At 41.8% G+C, this 26,285-nt stretch overlaps 1 pseudogene across 1 annotated transcript; it reads left to right on the top strand.

Annotated features, from left to right (window-relative positions):
* Positions 1 to 25,645, top strand: LOC148876969 (NAC domain-containing protein JA2L-like; annotated as a pseudogene). The gene is made up of 7 exons (XR_016106882.1): positions 1 to 172; positions 1,332 to 1,543; positions 14,110 to 14,333; positions 14,444 to 14,626; positions 14,893 to 14,958; positions 24,466 to 24,637; positions 25,356 to 25,645. The product of XR_016106882.1 is annotated as an NAC domain-containing protein JA2L-like (transcript).
* Positions 25,646 to 26,285: the final 640 nt, after the last annotated feature.

Raw genomic sequence — 26,285 nt, 5'->3', positions numbered from 1 at the left:
GAACTATCTCGTTGGGCGGTTTGATCAGAGCCTCGTTTCATTTCAGTAGCCACTAGCCACTAGCCACTAGCCAGACAGCCAGTCTTGAATTGGACTGAAACCGAAACACAAATCTTTGAATCAGAGACACAGCAAATTCAAGTATCCTCACATTCTCTAGTTCAGTTCAGAGGTTTGGACTCCTCTCTCTTCTGTTCTTCTTATTGATTCATCTTGTTCTTTGTCTCTCTCTTTTTTCGAATTTTCTGTAGTTCTCGCCGTTCCTTTCCAACATCCGATTGAACTCTTTATTGGATTTACATAGGATTTGAATTATGAGTTCCCAAGTATTATGTTGTTACTGAGAACTTGACGTTTCAACTGGTGAAGTGATTCCTTTTCGAATCATATCCGAGAAGTATGGGTCTGTGGAGTAATTTTGATCTATCTGTAACTTCCACATCTTAGCGTTTCAACAATTTTGTTACAATTCAAAGTTCGTTGGCTCTGAAATTTGAAGTGGGGGTAGCTTGTGTTTCTGCCTAGAAATCCCGATTGATTGTAGGGTCTTGTTTGTGTTTATACAAAATCTTTCTCCATGCTGAACAAATCCGTACATCTCAGGACAACAGGTGCCTGTAAACTTTTCCTTGTTTCCGATTTCGAGATCCCTGTTTTGAGATTCTCCATTCAGTATATACGTAACCAGTTATTTTTCTTTCGAGTAATTCTCCAGGATTTGATTTCTGTGATTGCTGTGATACTTCTATCTTTATGGCTTCTAATAATGGTAAATTGAGTTATATTCTTATCTTGGTGAAAATATTTGATACAAAATCTGAATTGATCTGTATTCTATTCATCTTCATTTATGGAGCAACAAGAACTAATTCATATGTTCAGAATTCCCACCAAAAGAACGGCCAATTTAACAATGTGGATAATGTCGAAATTGAGTCTACTTGTTTACACTGTCTCCAATTTAATCTTTGTTGCCTATTGATCTCTTAAATCAAATCACCCTGCACTTTATCAGTAAAAGAAACAAGAGTCCTGGTTTTTTTGTTTTTTGGAGAAAAGATAACGTGTATTAAGAACGAAATAGGCAAGAGTGCTGGTGTTAACTTTTTTTGACTGCTACATGAATCTGTTGTTCTCTTCTTTAGGGCATTAACAGGTGCCCGTTCTCATTTTAAGTCTCTCTCTTCCTTGGTGTGTTTATTTCACGTTTTTTTCAGGTTATTCCCACTTTAATTTCTTGACTAATTTGTTGTAAAACTTCAATACGATGCTTGAGTACTTTAGTTTCTTATATGTACTTCTGGTATTGATGCACTCCTGCTTTCAACCAGCCTAATACAGGTTCTAGGGCCTAAGTTGTTCTTCTAGACTTGCTTCACAATGTGTCCTTCGGCGCCTGTCCCTCAGCATGCTGAGATCGGCTTTCACTGGACTGATGAGGAACTTCTGGTATTCTTGGAACGAATGGTTAATGGGGCTCCTCTCGCAGCCAACGTGATTACGGAAGTCAACCCTTACAATATTTTACCCTGGAACTTACATGGTAAGTATAAGTTTGTTTCCTTAGCAGGACTTCAGAGTATCCATTTGAACTTTTGGGTGGTCCTGGTTTAGATTTGTTGGCATTATTTGTCCCCTACAGTATTCATTGTTATTAGCATTTCGTTCTTTAATTTATACTTACTTTTTGCATGATTTAATTTTCACTTTGAATTCCTCTTTTGTTGGTTGGAAAAGCATATAATCCATGGATAGTAAGAAGCATTAGAAGCATGCTTTTGTTGACAGTTGGTGTTTCAGCATCCCCTTCTCCACATATCTACTCACTTTCCAGTGATTATGGGTGCCTGGGTTGCTAGTGAGATTTGAATTCAGGAGTATAGTATAGAAACTTGATATGCTTCTTTTGTTGAGATTCTGTAATATTTTTTCTATTTTGCAGTGACTAAGGACCATAATCCTTTTTCTCTGCTATCATCCTTTTCAATATTTTGGATCTTTCCTTGAGAAATCAGTAAACCCTGTAACTAGAGCATAAAGCCAATTGGTTGTTCTAATCAATCAGTCCATCATTATTTACATTATTCACTTCAATATTTTTTAAGTTGATTTTATTTGTTTATTTTTTTGATATCTTTTAAAAGGTTACACAACGGGGGGTAGTCCTGAAGGGATAGGATATCCATCACATGGACGCCCAAAGATTGTGGAATATGGGGGCAAATTTGAAAATTTTTTCTCTCATTTCAACTAGGAATCGAATTCCCTATTTAGAAAATCATATTTTTAAGGATCATTCTTGAACCATAAACTGAACCAAATCTAAACCAAAAGGAGTAGGAGAGATTATACCTGATACGGATAATTGGTATCTCCCAATGGAGGTGTTCACGCCTAAGGAATGATCCAAAATCTGCTCCCACTTAAAATGGCGCAGTGCAGGGTGGAGCAGAATCAGCAGTGTTCTTCCAAAAGAACTTCACCCTTCGCAAAAATCAACTGGATGGCTTGTGAATACAACTCCAACCAATCTTTTCTCCAAAAGATTGGTATCAAAATCAAATCTTGATTTCTCTCAAGAACTGGAGATCGAACTGTTGAAAGCGGCGGCTGCAGGAAGGAGGCGGCAAGAGAGTATTTGCAGGGTGCAAAATTCTCTCTTCTTGTGATTTCAGCTCTGAAGACAGGAGTGTGTAGTTTGCATGTCTAAAGGCTGCCACCCCCTCCTCCTTTTATAATCTCAAAGGGATCAGCTCCTAATCCCATTAGGAGTTGCTAACCCAAATCATATCTGGATTAAAAGTCCCTTTAAGTGATAAGGGATAACCCTTATCTTATCTGCAGATTAGATCAGCCATCTCCTAATCTAATTAGTAGGCTTCTAGAGACTCTCAAAGTGGATAGGGTCTGGGCCCAATCCTATCAGCTGATCCATCTTAAAATTCGCCCCTTTAAGTGACTAATCACTTAAACATTGATCTACACATTTAAGGTTATGTATTCACTTAATCTTCCAAACTACTACCCAGTTGGGCTTCCATGTATGGTGTGGGACCCAAACATTGATCTACACATCCGCTACATGAGTTCGGCCCAACCTTTGTTACAAGGCCTAGCCGAATACACTGTTATGGACAGTGCACCCCCTGAAAACCATCTCATGGTCTCTATGGACCCAACACTTACCCTAAGTGGTCCCTGGGCCAAGCCACCTTGTAACACCCAGGGACTGTGGGCAAATGCAAGATTATCCCATCAGGTATTATCCTCAATGGTTTTACACTTAACCTCTCAGCCCATAATGATCATACACTGCCCGACAAGGGAGGACCTCTCCCTCGGCTGCAAAGAACAGTGTTGCACTCTCTCTTCTATGGATCCCAGGAATTAAAACCTTCTTGCAAACATTTTAGAAACCATAATATATATATATATATATACTTTTATATCTCATATAAAATATATTTTGCAAAACAAATCTCAACGATTGAAATCGGCTGCTGGCAGCCTTGGTTTCCATCAGTGAGAGTGCATCCCTGATCATTACCTTTGTCCGACAAAGGGGCTGATCCTGTCACTATGATCACCTACTCAGATGAATTCTCAGACTGTCTCAACATACCCAGGTTTTGACCCCCACTAAGGATCTCACTGATTGGTATATCAAAGACAACCCAATCCAACACCTAGTGCAGTATCATAATCGAGTCTAGGGGTCGGGTGTAACTTTCCAGTTTTTCCCATCAATCTCCAAGGTCCAGGGCAATACTAGAAATCTGGTCCAGTTCAAAAATTCAATTAATCCTACACTGTATGTGCCTAGGGTCTCACCCTGGCAGCTGAGACAGGCCACCCCAACTGACTTGGTGGCACCACAATGTCAGCCTTGTCAGGATAGGTCTCCCCAGACCGACCCACTGGCTGTGAACATTCTAAACTAATATGAGTCTCATTAAGTGTCTAGTTTAAGGATATTATACAGAAACATACCAAGGGAACATTAATCAAATATGCACTTTTATTCATTTACAATAAACTCAAAAAGTACATCATCTTGATTGAAGCTAAGGGCATACAAAACTGTCTAACAGCTCTCACTTGCACTTAGGTCCAATCAGGTACTAGCCGGAGTCCCATGCTTTCCACGTGTTTCTCAAACACTTTCTATGGCAGTGGCTTTATCAATGGGTCTGCTACATTTTTCGCTGACGCTACCTTCTGAATCAGGGCGTCCTCTACCAACAATCTCCCTTACTACATGGTACTTCCTCTCAATGTGCTTCGACTTCGAGTGGGCTCGTGGCTCCTTAGCCTGAGCAATAGCTCCATTGTTGTCACACAACAATGGGATGGGTGATGTGTTGGACAGAACTACTCCCAACTCATGAACGAACTTCTTCATCCGCACAGCTTCTTTGGTAGCCTCACTTGTGGCAATGTACTCGGCCTCGATCGTGGAGTCTGCAGTGGACCCCTGTTTGCTGCTTTTCCAGCAAACAGCACACGATCCTATCGTGAAAACATATCCAGATGTAGACTTTCTATCATCTGGATCCGACTGGAAATCGGCATCTGTATACCCTTTGATTTGTAGTGAGTTGCCATCGAATACGAGAAAACTCTTTTGTCCTTCGAAGGTACTTAAGTATGTTTTTCACAGCAATCCAGTGCTCCTGCCCTGGGTTGGCCTGAAATCTGCTTACTACACTCACTGCCTGAGCAATGTTAGGACGAGTGCACAGCATGACATACATGATGCTCCCTACGGCAGAGGCATAGGGAACGTCTTTCATGCCATCAATCTCCTCAGAAGTCTTGGGAGACATCTTCTTGGAGAGAGTGACTCCATGCCTGAAAGGAACATTTCTTTTCTTGGAGTTTTCCATGCTATATCTTTTGACTATTTTGTCAATGTAGGCAGATTGGGATAATCCTATTATCCGCTTCGATCTATCTCTATAAAGTCGAAGACCAAGTATATAGGAGGCTTCTCCAAGATCTTTCATGGAAAATTGCTGTAAAAGCCATACTTTCACCATAGTCAACATTCCTACATCATTCCCAATGAGCAGAATGTCATCTACATACAGAACCAAGAAGGTAACCTTATCTCCACTGTACTTCCTGTAGACATAGGGTTCATCCGAATTCTGCTCGAAGTCAAACGATTTGACAATAGAGTCAAAACGGATGTTCCTACTTCTAGAAGCTTGCTTAAGTCCATAAATGGATCTATTAAGTTTACATACCATGTTTTCCTGACCTGTAGCAATGAAGCTTTGCGACTACTGCATATAGATATCTTCAGTAAGATCTCCATTCAGGAATGCAGTTTTGACATCCATCTGCCAAATCTCATAATCATGGTATGTTGCTACAGCTAGCAAGATCATAATGGATTTAAGCATGGCCACAGGTGAAAAGGTTTCCTCAAAATCGATGCCCTCTTTCTGAGTGTACCCTTTCGCCACCAGACGAGCTTTGAAGGTCTCAACCCTACCATTGGGGCCCTTCTTCCTCTTGTAAATCCATTTGCAATCGATTGCTTTTACCCCGGAGGGTGGATCTACTAGAGTCCAGACTCTATTGGTCTCCATTGAGTCCATCTCTGCTCTCATGGCCTCCACCCACTTCTGAGAATCTATGTCCAACATAGGTTTCGCGTAAGTCACAGGATCCTCCTCATTAGTCAAGGTTTCCACCAGGTAACTATCCTGGTCATAACCATAACGGACTGGTGGCTTGGATACACGAGTGGATCTTCTAGGTTGGTTACTACGTGGAACTTGTGGGACATCTCCCACTACTCCTGAGCTCTCCTCATCAAGAACAACTTCCTGACGATGAGTGTCCAGGATGAAATCGGTTTCTTAGAATTGTGCATTTCGACTACAGAACACTTTCTGCTCACTTGGGTCATAGAATAGGTAACCTACAGAGCCTTTTGGGTAGCCTACAAATAGGCAACGACTGGTCTTGGATTCCAACTTGTCCGCACTCGTTCTTTTAACGTGTGCTGGACAATCCCAAATCTTCAAGTGTTTGAAACTTGGTTTCTTTTCAGTCCAAAGTTCATATAGAGTGTTCGGAACCGATTTAGTTGGAACCCGATTCAACACGTAAATTGCAGTCTCTAATGCGTAACCCCAAAAGGATGTGTGTAACTCTGAGTGTATGAGAAATGACCGGACCATATCCAATAAGGTCCTATTCCTCCTCTCTGAAATACCGTTAAGTTGTGGTGTAGTAGGAGGAGCTAATTGTGATACTATCCCATTGTCCTTTAAGTAGTCCTTGAATTCGTCAGAGAAATACTCGCCACCTCGATCTGATCGAAGGGCTTTAATTTCTCTCCCTAACTATTTCTCGACCTCTTGTCTAAACTCTTTGAACTTTTCAAAGGATTCAGACTTGTGTCTCATTAGGTACATGTAACCATATCGTGACAAATCATCTGTGAAGGTGATGAAATACACGTGTTGGTTTCGGTTATGTTAGTTTCTAGAGAAGGATGTAGAACATAGAGACTGTTCTCTAGTTCCCCGTATGCGATGAATCTGTTATTTCTTTTAATAGTAATCGTATTACTAAAGAAGACAGAATAACTATCTGCACACAGTTTTGAGACAGAAATCAAATTTCTCCTTAAATTTTGTATATAAAGACAATCTTTCAGTACAATTATTCCTTCTCTAAAAATTAACTCCATGGTTCCTATGGCCGCGGCTGCAACAATTGCAGTAGTCCCCAAGTAGAGTGTGACTTCTCCTTCACTCAGCCTTTTGCTTACTTTGAACCCCTGCAGTGAGTTACACGCATGAGTTGTAGCCCCGTAGTCAATACACGAGGATGTAGAAGCTACCAATAAATTGGTTTCTATAACACAAGTTTCGAAATTACCTTGCTTGGATTCCAGGTAGGCAAGACAGTTCCTTTTCTAGTGGCCGGTCTTCTTGCAGAAGTGACAGGCATCCGATGCTTTGTCTTTTCTTCTGTTTCTTAGGTTTGGTATCCTTCTTATGGGGCTTTCTCTTTGCCTTTATTTTCTTGCCCAATTTGCTAAGTTCAACAAGCATGGCAATGGGCTCATCCTTTTTAATCAATTATTCGGCCCTCTGCAAGTTGACGTTCAGCTTGTTCATGTTGTAGTTCATGATGAATGGATTAAAGGATGGAGGTAGAGAGTTGAGAATAGCATTGATCTGTGTTACCAGATCTAGCCCGGATCCAAGAGCCTCCAGTTCGTTGATATAACCCATCATCCGGAGACAATGGTCATGAACTTGTTGGCTCTTGGACATCTTCGTGGTCATGAACTGATTCAAGACCTTCTGTCGAGTAGAACAATTATGCTCTTCGTACATTGTCTTGAGACTATCCAATACGTCCTTGGCAATTTCGATCTGATCGAACTACCTCTAAATTGGATTATCCAAGGAGGCAATGATATAGCAGCGGGCAAGGGAGTTTTTCTCCTCCCATTCTTGGTATTATCTTCTACGGGCCTCAGAAACCCTATCTCCCGGACTATCCAGGGCAGGATTCTTGGCTACCTTATCCAACTTTTCAGAGGTTAAGACCAACATAAGGTTCCTGTACCAGTCGGCATAGTTTGGGCCCTTAAGCTTGTTGTCGTCAAGAAGCTTTGCAAATGATCCGTTTGCCATTTTCTGATAAAAGAGCAAACATCAGTCCACAACCTAATTTGATTCATGTTCATTTCATAGATATGGATTTTAATCTACGATTCATTTCCATTTATTCATCTCTGAGATTTCCCTCCTTTCTCAGTGACGGAGACTATGGGTTGTCTCTGGAAATGTGGGAAATCACATAGGGTGCATGGAGCCAACTGTTTCAGCTGCATAACCCCACCACCTTTCTGTGAAAGATCACATCCACTCATCATATGAGTTTTCCCTTTGGCCTCTGTCAGACAAGGTTCATAGCCATTTTCAGGTAAACCTTTCTGTCCAGTGAGTGCTTACCCATCATATTCGTGAACGCCAAGGTACCGTGAGAGAGTTCCCATTTTCTGGTGAAGCCCCTCCCACATCGGTCTATGATGCCCCTATCATCTTATGAAACACTTAGACAAGCCCAACAGCAAATGGATAGCCCATTTTCTGGTGTGTTTCCCCATTACTGAAGGACTCATCCTCATGCTAATGATGGAAGGCCTTTAGAGAGTTCATCATATGAAACTCCCTATCACATGCACTCATATTAGCTAGAGGGAACAGTTAATTACGCCCTAGTTTGATTTAGATCAAACCAAAGTGGCTCCCACTGACTTTCATAATGTCAGATTTCGGTGGGCCTTAAATCGGCTAGGGTTTCGCACGTAACCTCTCAATGAGGCGTGGGGCCCACCATAGAGGGAGGTCATCCAATGACCAAAAGGGGCACCATGGCAATGATGTGCATTCAGCCATGGTGTGCGCAAGAGCCACGTTCGAATGAGCATGGGCCAAGCACTTATGGCCCATGTACGTAGCACATCACACATCCATACATCTCATGCAAGGACAAATTGATCCAATCAATTAATTATCTGTAAGACCCATTAGAAGCCCGTTTTAAATCCATAATATTAACCATTAATATTATCTAGGTATATGGGCTGAATTAGGGTTACCCAGTTCGGCCCATATAGCTTTATCCTTTGAGGTGGGCTTTTGGCAGTTTTAACTATTTAAAACTGGGCCTTTACAGGTTGGGCCGAATTAACCATTTAATTAAATATCAATCCTCAGGCCCATTAGTGGGAAAATTAGGGCTGACTTTCAGCCTTGATTAAACCCTAGATTTGGTCCAAACAGTTTGAACCAATCTTGGTTCGAATGGGTCTAGGGTTTGATCTTTAATTAAATCTTTAGTTCAAGAAAATAATATGAAATTAAATAACTAATAAAAGAAAATCAAGAATCAGTTAAACAGGGTTGTTCGCACAATCCATCCTGCAAAACAGAGGTTAGATCATAGATTTGCAGTTTCATAAACTGCAAACCGTAGATAGCGAATGTCCTATCTGCGAAATCTCCTTCTCTGCGAAATCTCCCTTTCTGCCCCGCCATCTTCAACCCAAGAATAAAATAAATAGAAATCCTATTTCTATTATTAATTACATCAGATCGAATGCCTATACATTGAGTCTAAAAAATTAAAAAAAAAATTATTTACAGACCAAAAGTAATAAATCAAGAAACTACAAATCTTGCAGTTCTCCCTGCGCAAACCAAGAATTCGATCTCCTCTTGTATGAACAGCCCATAAATCAAGAAAATCATAAAGAACTATTCTAAACAATAATCAGATTTATATAAAATTAATTTCAGATTATTTGCCCATCAATTTTGGGAACAAATTTCCCAAAACCCATATCTGCGCAAATTGGGTAGAACGCCTTCTGGCCATTTGCGCAGGTTCAGATCTGAAACAGAATGGTTCAAGATTTGAACCATGGCTTTGATACCACTGAAGGGATAGGATATCCATCACATGGATGCCCAAAGATTGCGGAATAAGGGGGCAAATTTCAAAAAATTTTCTCTCCCTTCAACTGGGAATCGAATTCCTTATTTAGAAAATCATATTTTCAATTATCATTCTTGAACCATAAACTGAACCAGATCTGAATCAAAAGGAGTAGGGAGGGATTATACCTGATACGGAGAAATAGTATCTCCCAATGGAGGTGTTCACGCCCAAGGAAGAATCCAAAATCTGCTCCCACTGAAGATGGTGCAGTGTAGGGTGGAGCAGAATCAGCAGTGTTCTTCCAAAATAACTTGACCATTCGCAAGAACCAACTAGATGGCTTGTGAATACAACTCCAACCAATCTTTTCTCCAAAAGATTGGTATCAAGATCAAATCTTGATTTCTCCCAAGAATTGGAGATCGACCTGCTGGAGGCGGCAGTTGTAGGAAGGAGGCGGCAAGAGAGTATTTGCAGGTTGCAGAATTCTCTCTTCTTGTGATTTCAACTCTGAAGACAGGAGTGTGTAGTTTGCATGCCTAAAGGCTGCTGCCCCCTCCTCCTTTTATAATCTCAAAGGGATCAGCTCCTAATCCCATTAGGAGTTGCTAACCCAAATCATATCTAGATTAGAAGTCCCTTTAAGTGATAAGGGATAACCCTTATCTTATCTGCAGATTAGATCAGCCATCTCCTAATCTAATTAGGAGGCTTCCAGATCTAAATCTTATTTAGATCTTGGACTCTCTAAGTGGATAGGGTCTGGGCCCAATCCTATCAGTTGATCCATCTCAGAATTTGCCCCTTTAAGTGACTAATCAAATTAGCCCAGTTTGAAATGGGCTTAAGGCTCATTTAAGGTTATGTATTCACTTAGCCTTCCAAACTACTGCCCAGTTGGGCTTCCTTGTATGGCATGGGACCCAATCATTGATCTACACATCAGCCACACGGGTTCGGCCCAGACTTTGTTACAAGGCCTGGACAAATACACTGTTATGGATAGTGCACCCCCTGAAAACCATCTCATGGTCTCTATGGGCCCAACACTTACCCTAAGTGGTCTCTTGGCCAAACCACCTTGTAACACCCAGGGACTATGGGCAGATGCAAGATTAGCCCATCAGGTATTATCCTCAATGGTCTTACACTTAACCTCTCAGCCCATAATGATCATACACTGCCCGACAAGGGAGGACCTCTCCCTCGGTTGCAAGGAACAGTGTTGCACCATCCCCCAACCCAGGTGCAGGTGGGATTCAATCCCAAGTCTCTGTTATGACCAGCAGGAGACCTTACCAACCAGCTGGTTGGCACCTTGCGTTTTTAAGTTGATTTTATCATTCTTCATTGTGTATTATCTATAATTATCTTCATTCTTATGTTACTTTGAAATTGAATCAAATACATGCATTTGCTACTTATAATTTTTTTTTCAAAGAGTCATATACTTATATATGGCATGCACAGAAAAATGTCAGATGAATCCTATTTCATTATTTTATCAATTGAAAAAAGATTACAATCAACTGCTCCTACCATAGTTGTTCTTCAGAAACCCAACTTACGTGTGCATTAGTTAAATATAAAAAAAAATTGTTTATAATTATTTATCCACATCTTTTATCCTACTTATCAAAAGAAGAAAAAAAAAAGACTATTACAAGAACTCTTATGAAGAAAAAGGCAAATTGTAAGTTCTACTTGTAAGCTTTTTTTTTTTAATTTAGATATAACCTTAAATTGATTTGAATGGGCAAGAAGGATTCCTAATGCCAAACCCACTTAGATAGGGATGAGGTGGTTGAGTTGAGGTGAGTTATACCTGTTACTTTTTATACTGAAATGAGGGGCGTGTCACCAACTATTTTAGTTTTTATTGCACATTGATTTATTTTTAGTTCCTAGCAAGAGGCAGTGTTGCATGTACACACAATTGGGCCCAGTGGGTGTCCAGGAACCCAACCAGGCAAGACCAAAAAAAAAGACTTATGGACATGTCTATAGCAAAGTATTTTTCTACTAAATCAATCTATATTTTGAATTTTAACATTGTATCCCTAGTAAAAAGGTCTAAAAGTTTATCTTTAACTAATTCAATATGAAAATCTTGTATTCATAATGTACAATAGCTGTTCATACAGAAAATGTTGCATGTAAATGTTGTTATGGGCCCGCGCGTAGGATCTTATCATGGGTCGGTCCACGGGGAGAACCTCTTGCTTCCCCTTGTGCCTTCCCTTGCGTGCAAACCCTATTGTGGAAAACCAAATGGGTGATTTGTCCAAGAGACCACCCGAACTCTCCTCACTCTTCTCTTGACCGGAAACTGAATACTTTATTCCCAAATCACAGCTCCTTAAATAGGAGATTACAAGAGGAGACTCCTTACTCCATTCAACTAAGCTAGGACAATCCAACTTTAAAAATAACTCCTACTTCTAATATACTTCTAATAGAACTCAGTTCTTATCTCTAATAGATAAGTAAGAACAGAACTCCTACTTCTAACAGACTTCTAATAGAACTCAGTTCCTATCTCTAATAGATAAGTAAGAACAGAACTAGATAAGTAAGAACAAAACTGGAATAAGTAATGGCGAGCTGGCAAGAAGAGCTAACGTGGCAAGATAAGTTGATGTGTGGGCTCCCCTCACTGCTGCTACCGGCGGCAGTAATTCTTTCCACGAATGCATCCACAACATTACTCCCCTCTTGGACTACGAGCTTGTCCTCAAGCTCGAATTCAGGATGGGTGTCAGGAAACACCGTCAAAGGAATCCCAGATAGGTGGAATGACTTTGCCCTCCTGGATCGGGTTCCAATGAAGGGGGTTCATCCTCATCTTCCTCTTGTTTCACCAGGAGGCAGAAAAGTCTCTTGCACTTGTGCCCTGCTGAGTAGAGTTCATCACAATTAAAACATTGCCCCCTCGCCCTGCATTCTACCATTTCAGCCCTGGACAAGTCCTTAATAGGGGGTGTAACGACATTGCTCCACACACTGGATGCTAATCTGGAATTGGTGCTCGTCTGTGGCTTCCGTTCTTGGCTGGCTGTTGGATATGGAGCCATTCCGAGTGGTTCCGAGGATGCCCATGCTGATGGAGGCTGCCCCATACTGAAGGTTTCGTGGCTGAGTTGTAGTTTGCGTTCGAAGGCGCATTCTAGTTTCATGGCTGTGACCAGGTTGGGAGGGTGTTGCATCTCCACGTCCACTCTTAGGGGTTCTGCTAGCCCCACGGTGAACATATCGACTTGCTGATCTGCGTGAACCGAGGTTGCTCTGGCGAGAAGGGTTTGGAACTGGCGTTTGTATTCTGCCATGGTTCCAATTTGCTTGAGGTTGATTAACTCGCCTGGCAGGTTGCTTGTCAACGGTGGTCCGAACCTGAGTCGACAATATGATTTAAATTGTCCCCAACTAAGCCTGGGATCTTCTTGCTCCAGTCGGTAGAACCAGAGCTGCGCCTCTTCTGATAGGTGGAAGGCAGCCAGACTGACCTTATCTTTGTCATCAGTGCGCTGATTACGGAAGAACTGTTCGCAGTGATACAACCATCCTAATGGGTCTCCGGTGCCATTGTAAGATGGGAATTCCAGCCGGCTATACTTGGGAATAACTGTGGTTGTCGGGGCAGCGATCTACTGTTCACAGGACATCTCTGCCTAGTCTGGACGGTGACTGTTTGTGGTGGTGGTTCCCTCAGAACTTCTGTCCTTGTTGGAGAGGAATGCTTCCAGCAGGCGTCGCAGCTCCCGGACATCATCCTTGATTTCACGAACCTCCATGCTGGTTTTTGTGAGCCTATGTTCCAGTTCGTGGACCCTGGAAGATAGCGGCTCCTATTCCCCCATGATGGCTGATACCAGGATGTTATGGGCCCGCATGTAGGATCTCGTCACGGGTCGGTCCACGAGGAGAACCTCTTGCTTCCCCTTGTGCCTTCCCTTGTGTGCAGACCCTATTGTGGAAAACCGAATGGGTGATTTGTCCAAGAGACCACCCAAACTCTCCTCACTCTTCTCTTGACTGGAAACTAAATACTTTATTCCCAAATCACAGCTCCTTAAATAGGAGATTACAAGAGGAGACTCCTTACTCCATTCGACTAAGCTAGGACAATCCAACTTTAAATCAAACTCCTACTTCTAACAGACTTCTAACAGAACTCAGTTCTTATCTCTAATAGATAAGAACAGAACTAGATAAGTAAGAACAAAACTCCTACTTCTAACAGACTTCTAACAGAACTCAGTTCCTATCTCTAATAGATAAGTAAGAACAAGACTAGATTAGTAAGAACAAAACTGGAATAAGTAAACTATTGGCGAGCTGGCAAGAAGAGCTAACGTGGCAAGATAAGCTGTTGTGTGGGCTCCCCTCACTGCTGCTGCCGGTGGCAGTAAATCTTCCCACGAATGCATCCACAACAAATGTCCTTAAAGAATATGCAATGCTAGAATCCTATGTGTGTGTGACACAGACACTATATCCATCTAGGAGAGTCCACATAACACTGACAACTGAGGGCAGTTAGTTATACTTATTATTCTCTCTTGATTGCTACAATAACATGGCAGAGCCTCCTTGGCCATATTTGAAGACATCTTATGAGATATATGTTAGGTGCAGAACATGTTTGGTATTTCTTCAGTTCGGAGGACCCTGCAGCTACAGGAATTGGATATTGGAAGGCTACATGAGTGGATCATAGGATACTTAGTAATTCTCATACCACTGCTTGTAAAACTATTCTGGAATTCTACACAGGCCAAGCTCCTAATGGAAATAAAACCAATTGGATGATGCATCAATACAAGATAAATCAGAAAGGAAACAACAACGCACAGGTATTTCTTGGAAATAGAAAATATATAAGCTTCTCAACTGACATTTTACTTTATTTAAAATCTCAGCCCAATCTCCCAGTCAATTGTCCATTTGGCTGTACAATTTTCAGGATTTCACTTCATTATGTAGAGTCTTCCTCAATAGCGGTCACAATCCAAAACATGAAGTTCAGCAGAGCCAAGCTAGTTTAAATGATTCCAGTGGAGACAATACTTATTCAATGCTGTCATCCATGCTAAACATGGAGCAAAACAATTATGATGGGCAAAATCCTGCAATTGTAGACAATTCTTAGGTAGGTGAGTTCTACAATTTGGACTACATAAATCTGTTTTCAGTATGTTGTCTTAACAAATCACACATTTTGGTGATTGAGGTTTATATATATATATATATATATATATTATTTAGTTTTGCTTTTACTTTTTGCTGCAATTTTCCTCATGGTTTCCTTCAGCATGTGTACTGCTTACAACATATGTATGGTTTAAAACAAATGGTTACTTTATTTATGTCTTCTCTCTATTTATATAGTTCATTCTGTTGATGCATGTGCAGGTGACAAGCAGGGTTGATGAGAATGGGCTATTGGCAATATCTGAGAGACATTTTCCAGAACACAGGCCCAACTGTTAGACAATTTTGTATGCCCTTAGCTTCAATCAGAATGATGTACTTTATGAGTTTATTATAAATGAATAAAAGTGCATATTTGATTCATGTTCCCTTTGTATGTTTCTGTGTAATGCCCTTAAATTGGACACTTAATGAGACTTGTGTTAGTTTAGAATGTTCACAGCCAGTGGGTCGGTCTGGGAAGACCTATCCTGACAAGGCTGACACTTTGGTGCCACCAAGTCGGTTGGGGTGGCCTGTCTTAGCTGCCAGGGTGAGACCCTAGGCACATACAGTGTAGGATTAATTGAATCTTTGAACTGGACCAGATTTCCAGTATTGCCCTGGACCTTGGAGATTGATGGGCAAAACTGGAAAGTTACACCCGACCCCTAGACTCGATTATGATACTGCACTAGGTGTCGGATCGGGTTGTCTTTGATGTACCATTCAGTGAGATCCTTAGCGGGGGTCAAAACCTGGGTATGTTGGGACAATCCGAGAATTCATCTGAGTGGGTGATCATAGTGACAGGATCAGCCCCTTTGTCGGACAAAGGTAATGATCGGGGATGCACTCTCACTGTTGGAAACCAAGACTGCCAGCAGCCAACTTCAACCGTTGAGATTTGCTTTGCAAAGTATACTTTATATGAGATATAAAAGTATATATTATGATTTCTAAAATGTTTGCAAAAGGTTTTAATTCCCGGGATCCATATAAGTGGAGAGTGCAACACTGTTCCTTGCAGCCGAGGGAGAGGTCCTCTCTTGTCGGGCAGTGTATGATCATTAAGGGCTGAGAGGTTAAGTGTAAGACCATTGAGGATAATACCTGATGGGCTAATCTTGCATCTGCCCACAGTCCCTAGTGTTACAAGGTGGCTTGGCCCAGGGACCACTTAGGGTAAGTGTTGGGCCCATAGAGCCCATTCGATGGGTTTCAGGGGGTGCACTGTCTTTAACAATGTATTCGACCAGGCCTTGTAAGAAAGGCTGGGCCGAACCCATGTGGCTGATGTGTAGATCAATGCTTGGGTCCCACGCCATACAAGGAAGCCCAACTGGGCAGCAGTTAGGAAGGTTAAGTGAGCACATAAGCTTAATGGGCCTAAAGCCCATTTCAAACTGGGCTATTTATTTAGTTAATTAAAGGGGCGAATTCTGAGATGGATTAACAGATAGATAGGGTCTTAATCCTATCCACTCAAAGAGTCCAGATCCGAATGTGATTCAGATCTAGAAACCTCCTAATGGGATTAGGAGAAAGCTAATCTAATCTGTAGATAAGATAAGGGTTTATCCTTATCACTAGAAGAGAAGGCTGATCCAAATATGATTTGGATAAGCAGCTCCTAATCCCATTAGGAGCTTATCTTTTAAGTTAACAAAAGGAGGGGGCGGCAGCCTAGGAGATATACATCAGATCCTCTTTAATGCTAAAATCAAGAAGAGAGAACTCTGCACCCTGCGAATACTCTCTTGCCGCCTCCCTGTTCTTGCCGCCCTGTTTGCCAGTTCGATCTCCAGTTGTGGGAGAAGTCAAGATTGGATCTTGACATCAGTTCTTTGAGAAAGGATTGAAAGGAAGCTGTGCTCACGTACCACTCTACTGATACTTGAGAAGGACAGAGTTCTTGGGGAAGAACACTGTTGATTCTGCTCCATCCTGCACTGCGCCATCTTTAGTGGGAGCAGTCTTTTGATCCTTCCTTGGGCGTGAACACCTTCGTTGGGAAATATTACTTCTCCGTATCAGGTATAATTCTCTCCTATTCCTTTTGGTTCAGATCTGGTTCAGTTTAAGGTTCAAGAATGATCTTTGAAAATATGATTTTCTAAATAGGGAATGTGATTCCCAGTTGAAGGGAGAGAAATTTTTTTTGAAATTCGCCCCTTATTCCGTAATCTTTGGGCATCCATGGGATGGATCTCTCATCCCTTCAGTGGTATCAGAGCCATGGTTCAAATCTTGAACCATTCTGTTTCAGATCTGAACCTGCGCAATTAGGGAGAAAGCGTTCTACCCAATTTGCGCAGATATGGGTTTTGGGAAATTTGTTCCCAAAACAGATGGGCAAATAATCTAAAATTAATTTTAAATAAATCTAATTATTATTTAGAATTGTTCTTTATAATTTTCTTGATTTATGGGCTATTCGTACAAGAGGAGATCGAATTCTTGGTTTGCGTAGGGAACCTGCGATTTTGCAGTTCTTGAATTATTTTTTGGGTCTCTAAATATTTTTTTTATTTTCTTGACTCAATGTATAGGTATTCAATCTGATGTAATTATTAATAGAAATAGGATTTCTATTTATTTTTATTTTGGATCGAAGATGGCGGCGCAGAAAAGGAGATTTCACAGAGAAGGAGATTTTGCAGATGGGAGAAACGCTATCTGCGATTTGCAGTTTGTGAAACTGCATTCTGTGATCTAACCTCTGTTTTGCAGGATGGATTGTGCGAACAGCCCTGATTGACTGATTCTTGTTTTTATTTTATCAGTATTTAATTTCAGATTATTTTCTTGAATTAAGGATTTAATTAAAAATCAAACCCTAGACCCATTCGAACCGAGATTGGTTCAAACTGTTTGGACCAATTCTAGGGTTTAATCAAGGCTGAAGTCAGCCCTAATTTCCCACTAATGGGCCTAAGGATTGATATTTAATTAAATGGTTAATTCAGCCCAGCCTGTAAAGGCACAGTTTTAAATAGTTAAAACTGTAAAAGCCCATTTTAAAGGATAAAGCTATATGGGCCGAACTGGGTAACCCTAATTCAGCCCATATACCTAGATAATAATAATGGTTAATATTATGGAATTTTAACAAGCTTCCAACGGGCCTTACAGATAATTAATTGATTGGATCAATTTATCCCTGCATGTGATGTATGGATGTGTGATGTGCTACGTACATGGGCCATAAGCACTTGGCCCATGCTCATTCGACAGTGGCTCTTGCGCACACCATGGCTGAATGCACATCATTGCCATGGTGTCCCTTTTGGTCATTGGATGACCTCCCTCTATGGTGGGCCCCACGCCTCGTTGAGAGGTTACGTGCGGAACCCTAGCCGATTTAAGGCCCACCAAAATCAGACTTTATGAAAGTCAGTGGGAGCCACTTTGGTTTGACCTAAATCAAACTAGGGCGTAATTTTGTTCCCTCCAGCTAATATGAGTGCATGTGATAGGGAGATTCATATGATGAACTCTCTAAAGGCCTTCCATCATTAGCATGAGGATAGGTCTTTCAGTAATGAGGAAACGCACTAGAAAATGGGCTATCCATTTGCTGTTGGGCTTGTCTGAGTGTTTCATAAGATGATAGGGGCGTCATAGACCGATGTGGGAGGGGCTTCACCAGAAAATGGGAACTCTCTCACGGTACCTTGGCGTTCACGAATATGATGGATAAGCACTCACTGGACAGAAAGGTTTACCTGAAAATGGCTATGAACCTTGTCTGACAGAGGCCAAAAGAAAAACTCATATGATGAGTGGATATGATCCTTCACAGAAAGGTGGTGGGGTTATGCAGCTGAAATAGTTGGCTCCATGCACCCTATGTGATTTCCCACATTTCCAGAGACAACCCGTAGTCTCCGTCACTGACAAAGGAGGGAAATCTCAGAGACGAACAAATGGAAATGGATCGTAGATTAAAATCCATATCTATGAAATGAACATGAATCAAATTAGGTTGTGGACTGATGTTTGCTCTTTTATCAGAAAATGTCAAACGGATCTTTTGCAAAACTACTTGATGACAACAAGTTGAAGGGCCCAAATTATGCTGACTGGTACAGGAACCTTATGCTGGTCCTAGCTTCTGAAAAGCTGGACAAAGTGGCAAAGAATCCTGCCCCAGAGCGTCCGAGTGATAGGGCTTCTGAGGCCCGAATGAGAGACTATCAAGAATGGGAGGAGAAAAACTCCCTTGCCCGATGTTACATCATTGCCTCCTTAGACAACCCGATACAGAGGCAGTTCAATCAGATCGAACTTGCCAAAGACATATTGGACAGTCTTAGGGCAATGTATGAAGAGCAAAATTGTTCTACTCGACAAAAGGTCTTGAAACAGTTCATGACCACTCAAACGTCCAAGGGCCAAGAAGTTCACGACCATTGTCTTCGAATGATGGGATACATCAACGAACTGGAGGCTCTTGGATCCGGGCTGGACCTTGCAACCCAGATAGAAGCTATCCTTAGCTCTTTGCCTCCTTCCTTTAATCCGTTCATCATGAACTACAACATGAACAAGCTGAATGTCAGCTTGCAAGAGCTCAGTAATATGTTGTAAAGAGCTGAAGAACCGATTAGAAAGGATGAGCCTGTAGCCATGTTTGTTGAATCTGGCAAGACAGGCAAGAGAAAGAGGAAGGCAAAGAAGCCTAAGAAGAAAGCCACTAAGAGCAAGAAGCAGAAGAAAGACAAAGCATCGGATGCCTGCCTCTTCTGCAAGAAGACCGGCCACTGGAAAAGGAATTGTCCTGCCTACCTGGAATCCAAGAAAGGTAACTTTGAAACTTGTGTTATAGAAACCAATTTGTTGGTAGCTTCTGCGTCCTGGTGTATTGACTCCGGGGCTTCAACTCATGCGTGTAACTCACTGCAGCAGTTCAAGGTAAGCAGAAGGCTGAGTGAAGGAGAAGTCACACTCTACTTGGGGACTACTGCAACTGTTGCAACCGCGGCCATAGGAACCGTGGAGTTAATTTTTAGAGAATGAACAATTGTACTGAAAGACTGTCTTTATGTGCAAAATTTAAGGAGAAATTTGATTTCTGTCTCAAAACTGTGTGCAGATGGTTATTTTGTCTTCTTTAGTAATACAATTACTATTAAAAGAAACAACAGATTCATCGCATACGGGGAACTGGAGAATGGTCTCTATGTTCTACATCCTTCTCTAGAAACTAACATAACCGAAACTACGTCGGCTGAAATCCCCAAGAAGAGAGCCCGTGATACAGTTAATCCCACGTGTCTGTGGCATTACCGACTTGGCCACATCGGTGTTGACCGAATCACAATGTTGGTAAAGGATGGTCCTTTGGATTTTCTAACTGTAGAAAATCTTCCCACTTGTGAGCCTTGCCTACAAGGCAAGATGACGAAACGGCCATTTAACGGTAAATGTGAAAGATGTACAACCACACTTGACCTAATACATACTGATGTATGTGGTCCCCTGAGTGTTAGGACATGAAATCAACACGTGTATTTCATCACCTTCACAGATGATTTTTCACGATACGGTTACGTGTACCTATTGAGACACAAGTCTGAATCCTTTGAAAAGTTCAAAGAGTTTAGACAAGAGGTCGAGAAATAGTTAGGGAGAGAAATTAAAGCCCTTCGATCAGATCGAGGTGGTGAGTATCTCACTGACGAATTCAGGGACTACTTAAAGGACAATGGGATAGTATCACAATTAGCTCCTCCTGCTACACCACAACTTAACGATGTTTCGGAGAGGAGGAATAGGACCTTATTGGATATGGTCCGTTCGCTTCTCATACACTCAGAGTTACCCACATCCTTCTGGGGTTACGCATTAGAGACTGCGATTTATGTGCTGAATCGGGTTCCAACCAAATCGGTTCTGAATACTCCATATGAACTTTGGACCGGAAAGAAACCAAGTGGCAGACACTTGAAGATTTGGGGTTGTCCAACACACGTTAAAAGAATGAGTGCAGACAAGTTGGAATCCAAGACCAGTCGTTGCCTATTTGTAGGCTACCCAAAAGGCTCTGTAGGTTACCTATTCTATGACCCAAGTGAGTAGAAAGTGTTCTGCAGTCGTAATGCGCAATTCTTGGAGACCGACTATATCCTGAACACCCATCGTCAGGAAGTTGTTCTTGATGAGGAGAGCTCAGGAGCAGTGGGAGATGTCCCACAAGTTCCAGGTAGTGACCAACCTAGAAGATCCACTCGGGTATCTAGGCCACCAGTCCGTTATGGTTATGACCGGGATAGTTACCTGATGGAAACCTTGACTAGTGAGGAGGATCCCGTGACTTACACGGAAGCTATGTTGGACATAGATTCCCAAAAGTGGGTGGAGGCCATGAGAGCAGAGATGGACTCAATGGAGACCAATGGAGTCTAGACTCTAGTAGATCTGCCCTCCGAGGTAAAAGCAATCGGTTGAAAATGGATTTACAAGAGGAAGAAGGGCCCTGATGGTAAGGTTGAGACCTTCAAGGCTCGTTTGGTGGCGAAAGGGTACACTCAGAAAGAGGGCATCGATTATGAGGAAACCTTTTCGCCTGAGGCCATGCTTAAATCCATTAGGATCCTGCTAGCTGTAGCAGCATACCATGATTATGAGATTTGGCAAATGGATGTCAAAACAGCATTCCTGAATGGAGATCTTACTAAAGATATCTATATGTAGCAGCCGCAGGCTTCATTGCAGCAGGTCAGGAAAACATGGTATGTAAACTTAACAGATCCATATATGGACTTAAGCAAGCTTCTAGAAGTTGGAACATCCGTTTTGACTCTGCTGTCAAATCGTTTGACTTCGAGCAGAATCCGGATGAACCCTATGTCTACAGGAAGTACAGTGGAGATAAGGTTACCTTCTTGGTTCTGTATGTAGATGACATTCTGCTCATTGGGAATGATGTAGGTATGTTAACTATGGTGAAAGTATGGCTATCACAGCAATTCTCCATGAAAGATCTTGGAGAAGCCTCCTATATACTGGGTCTTCGATTCTATAGAGATAGATCGAAGCGAATAATAGGATTATCTCAATCTGCTTATATTGACAAAATAGTCAAGAAATACAGCATGGAAAACTCCAAGAAAGGAAATGTTCCTTTTAGGCACGGAGTCACTCTCTCCAAGAAGATGTCTCCCAAGACTTCTGAGGAGATTGATGGCATGAAAGATGTTCCTTATGCCTCAGCCGTAGGGAGCATCATTTATGCCATGCTGTGCACTCGTCCTGACATAGCTCAGGCAGTGAGTGTAGTAAGCAGATTTCAGGCCAACCTAGGGCAGGAGCATTGGACTACTGTGAAAAACATACTTAAGTACCTTCGAAGGACAAAAGAGTTTTGTCTACTATTCGACGATAGCTCACTACAGATCCAAGGTTATACAGATGCCGATTTCCAATCAGACCCAGATGATAGAAAGTCTACATCTGGATATGTTTTCACGATAGGATCGTGTGCTGTTTGTTGAAAAGCAGCAAACAGGGGTCCACTACAGACTCCACGACTGAGGCCGAGTACATTGCCGCAAGTGAGGCTGCCAAAGAAGCCGTGTGGATGAAGAAGTTCATTCATGAGTTGGGAGTAGTTCCGTCCAACACATCACCCATCCCATTGTTGTGTGACAACAATGGAGCCATTGCTCAGGCTAAGGAGCCACAAGCCCACTCGAAGTTGAAGCACATCGAGAGGAAGTACCACGTACTGCGGGAGATTGTTGGTAGAGGGGACGTCCTGATTCAGAAGGTAGCGTCAGCGGAAAATGTAGCAGAACCATTGACAAAGCCACTATCACAGAAAGTGTTTGAGAAACACGTGGAAAGCATGGGACTCCGGCTAGTACCTGATTGGACCTAAGTGCAAGTGGGAGCTGTTAGACAGTTTTGTATGCCCTTAGCTTCAATCAGAATGATGTACTTTATGAGTTTATTATAAATGAATAAAAGTGCATATTTGATTCATGTTCCGTTGGTATGTTTCTGTGTAATGCCCTTAAACTAGACACTTAATGAGACTTGTGTTAGTTTAGAATGTTCATAGCCAGTGGGTCGGTCTGGGGAGACCTATCTTGACAAGGCTGACACTGTGGTGCCACCAAGTCGGTTGGGGTGGCCTGTCTTAGCTGCCAGGGTGAGACCCTAGGCACATACAGTGTAGGATTAATTGAATCTTTGAACTGGACCAAATTTCCAATATTGCCCTGGACCTTGGAGATTGATGGGCAAAACTGGAAAGTTACACCCGACCCCTAGACTCGATTATGATACTGCACTAGGTGTCGGATCGGTTTGTCTTTGATGTACCATTCAGTGAGATCCTTAGTGGGGGTCAAAACCTGGGTATGTTGGGACAATCCAAGAATTCATCTGAGTGGGTGATCATAGTGACAGGATCAGCCCCTTTGTCGGACAAAGGTAATGATCGGGGATGCACTCTCACTGTTGGAAACCAAGACTGCCGGTAGCCGACTTCAACCGTTGAGATTTTCTTTGCAAAGTATATTTTATATGAGATATAAAAGTATATATTATGGTTTCTAAAATGTTTGTAAAATGTTTTAATTCCCGGGATCCATATAAGTGGAGAGTGCAACACTGTTCTTTGGGCTAAGAGGTTAAGTGTATGATCATTAAGGGCTGAGAGGTTAAGTGTAAGACCATTGAGGATAATACCTGATGGGCTAATCTTGCATCTGCCCACAGTCCCTGGGTGTTACAAAGTGGCTTGGCCCAGGGACCACTTACGGTAAGTGTTGGGCCCATAGAGCCCATTCGATGGGTTTCAGGGGGTGCACTGTCTTTAACAGTGTATTCGACTAGGCCTTGTAAGAAAGGCTGGGCCGAACCCATGTGGCTGATGTGTAGATCAATGCTTGGGTCCCGCGCCATACAAGGAAGCCCAACTGGGCAGCAGTTAGGAAGGTTAAGTGAGCACATAAGCTTAATGGGCCTAAAGCCCATTTCGAACTGGGCTATTTATTTAGTTAATTAAAGGGGTGAATTCTGAGATGGATTAACAGATAGGATAGGGTCTTAATCCTATCCACTCAAAGAGTCCAGATCTAAATGTGATTCAGATCTAGAAACCTCCTAATGGGATTAGAGAAAGCTAATCTAATCTGCAGATAAGATCAGGGTTCATCCTTATCACTAGAAGAGAAGGCTGATCCAAATATGATTTGGATAAGCAGCTCCTAATCCCATTAGGAGCTGATCTTTTAAGTTAACAAAAGGAGGGGGCAGCAGCATAGGAGATATACATCAGATCCTCTTTAGTGCTGAAATCAAGAAGAGAGAATTCTGCACCCTGCGAATACTCTCTTGCCGCCCTGTTTGCCAGTTCGATCTCCAGTTGTGGGAGAAGTCAAGATTGGATCTTGACATCAGTTCTTTGAGAAAGGATTGAAAGGAAGCTGTGCTCACGTACCATTCTACTGATTCTTGCGAAGGACAGAGTTTTTTGGGAAGAACACTGCTGATTCTGCTCCATCCTGCACTGCGCCATTTTCAGTGGGAGCAGTCTTTGGATCCTTCCTTGGGCGTGAACACCTTCGTTGGGAAATATTACTTCTCCGTATCAGGTATAATTCTCTCCTATTCCTTTTGGTTCATATCTGGTTCAGTTTAAGGTTCAATAATGATCTTTGAAAATATGATTTTCTAAATAGGGAATGTGATTCCCAGTTGAAGGGAGAGAAAAAATTTTTTGAAATTCGCCCCTTATTCCGCAATCTTTGGGCATCCATGGGGTGGATCTCTCATCCCTTCACCAACAACCCCATTCAAGAGCCGCATGAGATATATGATTTCTCTAGAGGGGACTTCTTGGAATTGCAAGATCTTGTTGATCCTGAATCTCCTTCTTCCAGTTCAGAAAATTCAAGTTTCTTAACAATGTCATCAGATCAGTACTTCGATTCATTGGCTTTATTACAGGGAGGCTGGATATAACCAAGGCATGCAGCAGAACAATCCTAATTTCAAGCCTAATGTCTTCCCATCTCTTAGATCTGATCAGATGGTTCTCAGGCCAACCTCTTCAGGTATATCCTATGTATTTTTAGGTGGTGGCTGAAGTATTCCATACTCGTGCTATTTCTGATACCAATTCAACTTAACAAGGTCTTATCCCGACCATATAGGATCAGCTGATGTTTTTTCTGATATTTTGTATAAACACATATTTGTTTGAACTGTTGAAGATTTCAATAGAGATGTTAATTTCTTATTCTGGAAGCTGTAGTTTTGGTCTATTAACAAAAGAGATGGACCAGTTGCAGGGGGAGTGGTCCACAATTTGATGGGTCATTCCAAGAACTCTTTTGGTCTTTGTTTTCTCCTTTTCTTTGTTTCTTTGGATAAGAAAGATGATTCATTGAAAAGATCACAAGGGATAAAGGACCTTCACATAAACATTCAATAGCCATCCAGGAGGCTGCAGACTAAGCAGTCCTCTTCCTAGTTGAACTGATTCTGAATGCCCCGTGAGAGAGTCCCTCTCCCCCTCTCATCTTTCTTCATGCATATTGGGTGATTGAGCTCATAAGCTAATGAGTAATGATTAATTAATTATTTTTTTCTTTTTTTAGTTAAATATCATAGACACCAGAGATTTTAAGTCTTCAGATGCAGATATAATCCATAGCCTTTGTCAACAGGTTCTCTTCTTGGGTGCAACAGAAGTAATCTGCCAAGAGGATCAATTCTTATCTCAGACCCTTCAGTTCCAGGTTCAGCCGTTGTCCAGCAACTTTCCAATAGTGAGTCATCAAACCATGAGCTTCATCTGCCCATTGTACAGGATACAGTCCAAGGCCTTTCAACAAGCTCAAAAAATAGGGCATCATCATCCAGTGGCCTACCAGCAGCATCTAGTGGCAAAGGAAAGACTGTAGTCAGTAGGATGTCAAAGCTCAGAAAGAAATACTGGTGCTTTATGCCATTTTAGCTTCTCCATTTCTTATATGGAGACAAGGAGTTCTGTTAAGACATTGAGTGGTGATCAGATGAGAAATTTTCAATCCTACCATGTTCATCATTCATTAGCTCAAAAATATAGAAAGTTTTTTGAGGCGATGATGATAAGGATGTGGTAGGACCGAAGGACCGTGCAATGGGAGTTTTCCCATCAAACTTCACCTTTATACTGGTTCCTTTTTGCCACATTGAAAGCTGACATGGCTAATCAAAGCCATTGATAAGTTGTATATATCATACTAGGTTGTTCATTTTCATTAAGTTATATCTTGTACAAGGGAAAAAAACAAAAATGTGCAAGAATAGAAAACGACATGCATATTTTCTCAAGTACATCGTGGAAGTTTAGAGCATCTATGTTCAAGATTCAAATCGTGTGGTGGGTGTACTTGTTTCACGCTGGGCAGGCACCAGGCAGCGTGTAACAGTTACATCTCCAAGAACTACTGCGCTGAGGCAGTTCCAGTTATATTCTCCAGAATGGTAAAGATGAATGAAGAAAAAAAAAATGTAAAAATGGCATTTTCTCTCCTTGAATCTCAGCTCCCTATGTCTGAAATGATTCTGTGTTTGGATTGTGGGAGCAGAATTTGGACCTGGATTCTGTTATT

The sequence above is a fragment of the Nelumbo lutea genome, chromosome 1, assembly GCF_056320005.1.
Source record: "Nelumbo lutea isolate HS-2025 chromosome 1, American lotus-T2T, whole genome shotgun sequence".
Classification (NCBI taxonomy): domain Eukaryota; kingdom Viridiplantae; phylum Streptophyta; class Magnoliopsida; order Proteales; family Nelumbonaceae; genus Nelumbo; species Nelumbo lutea.
This window is presented reverse-complemented; position numbering and strand designations above follow the sequence as displayed.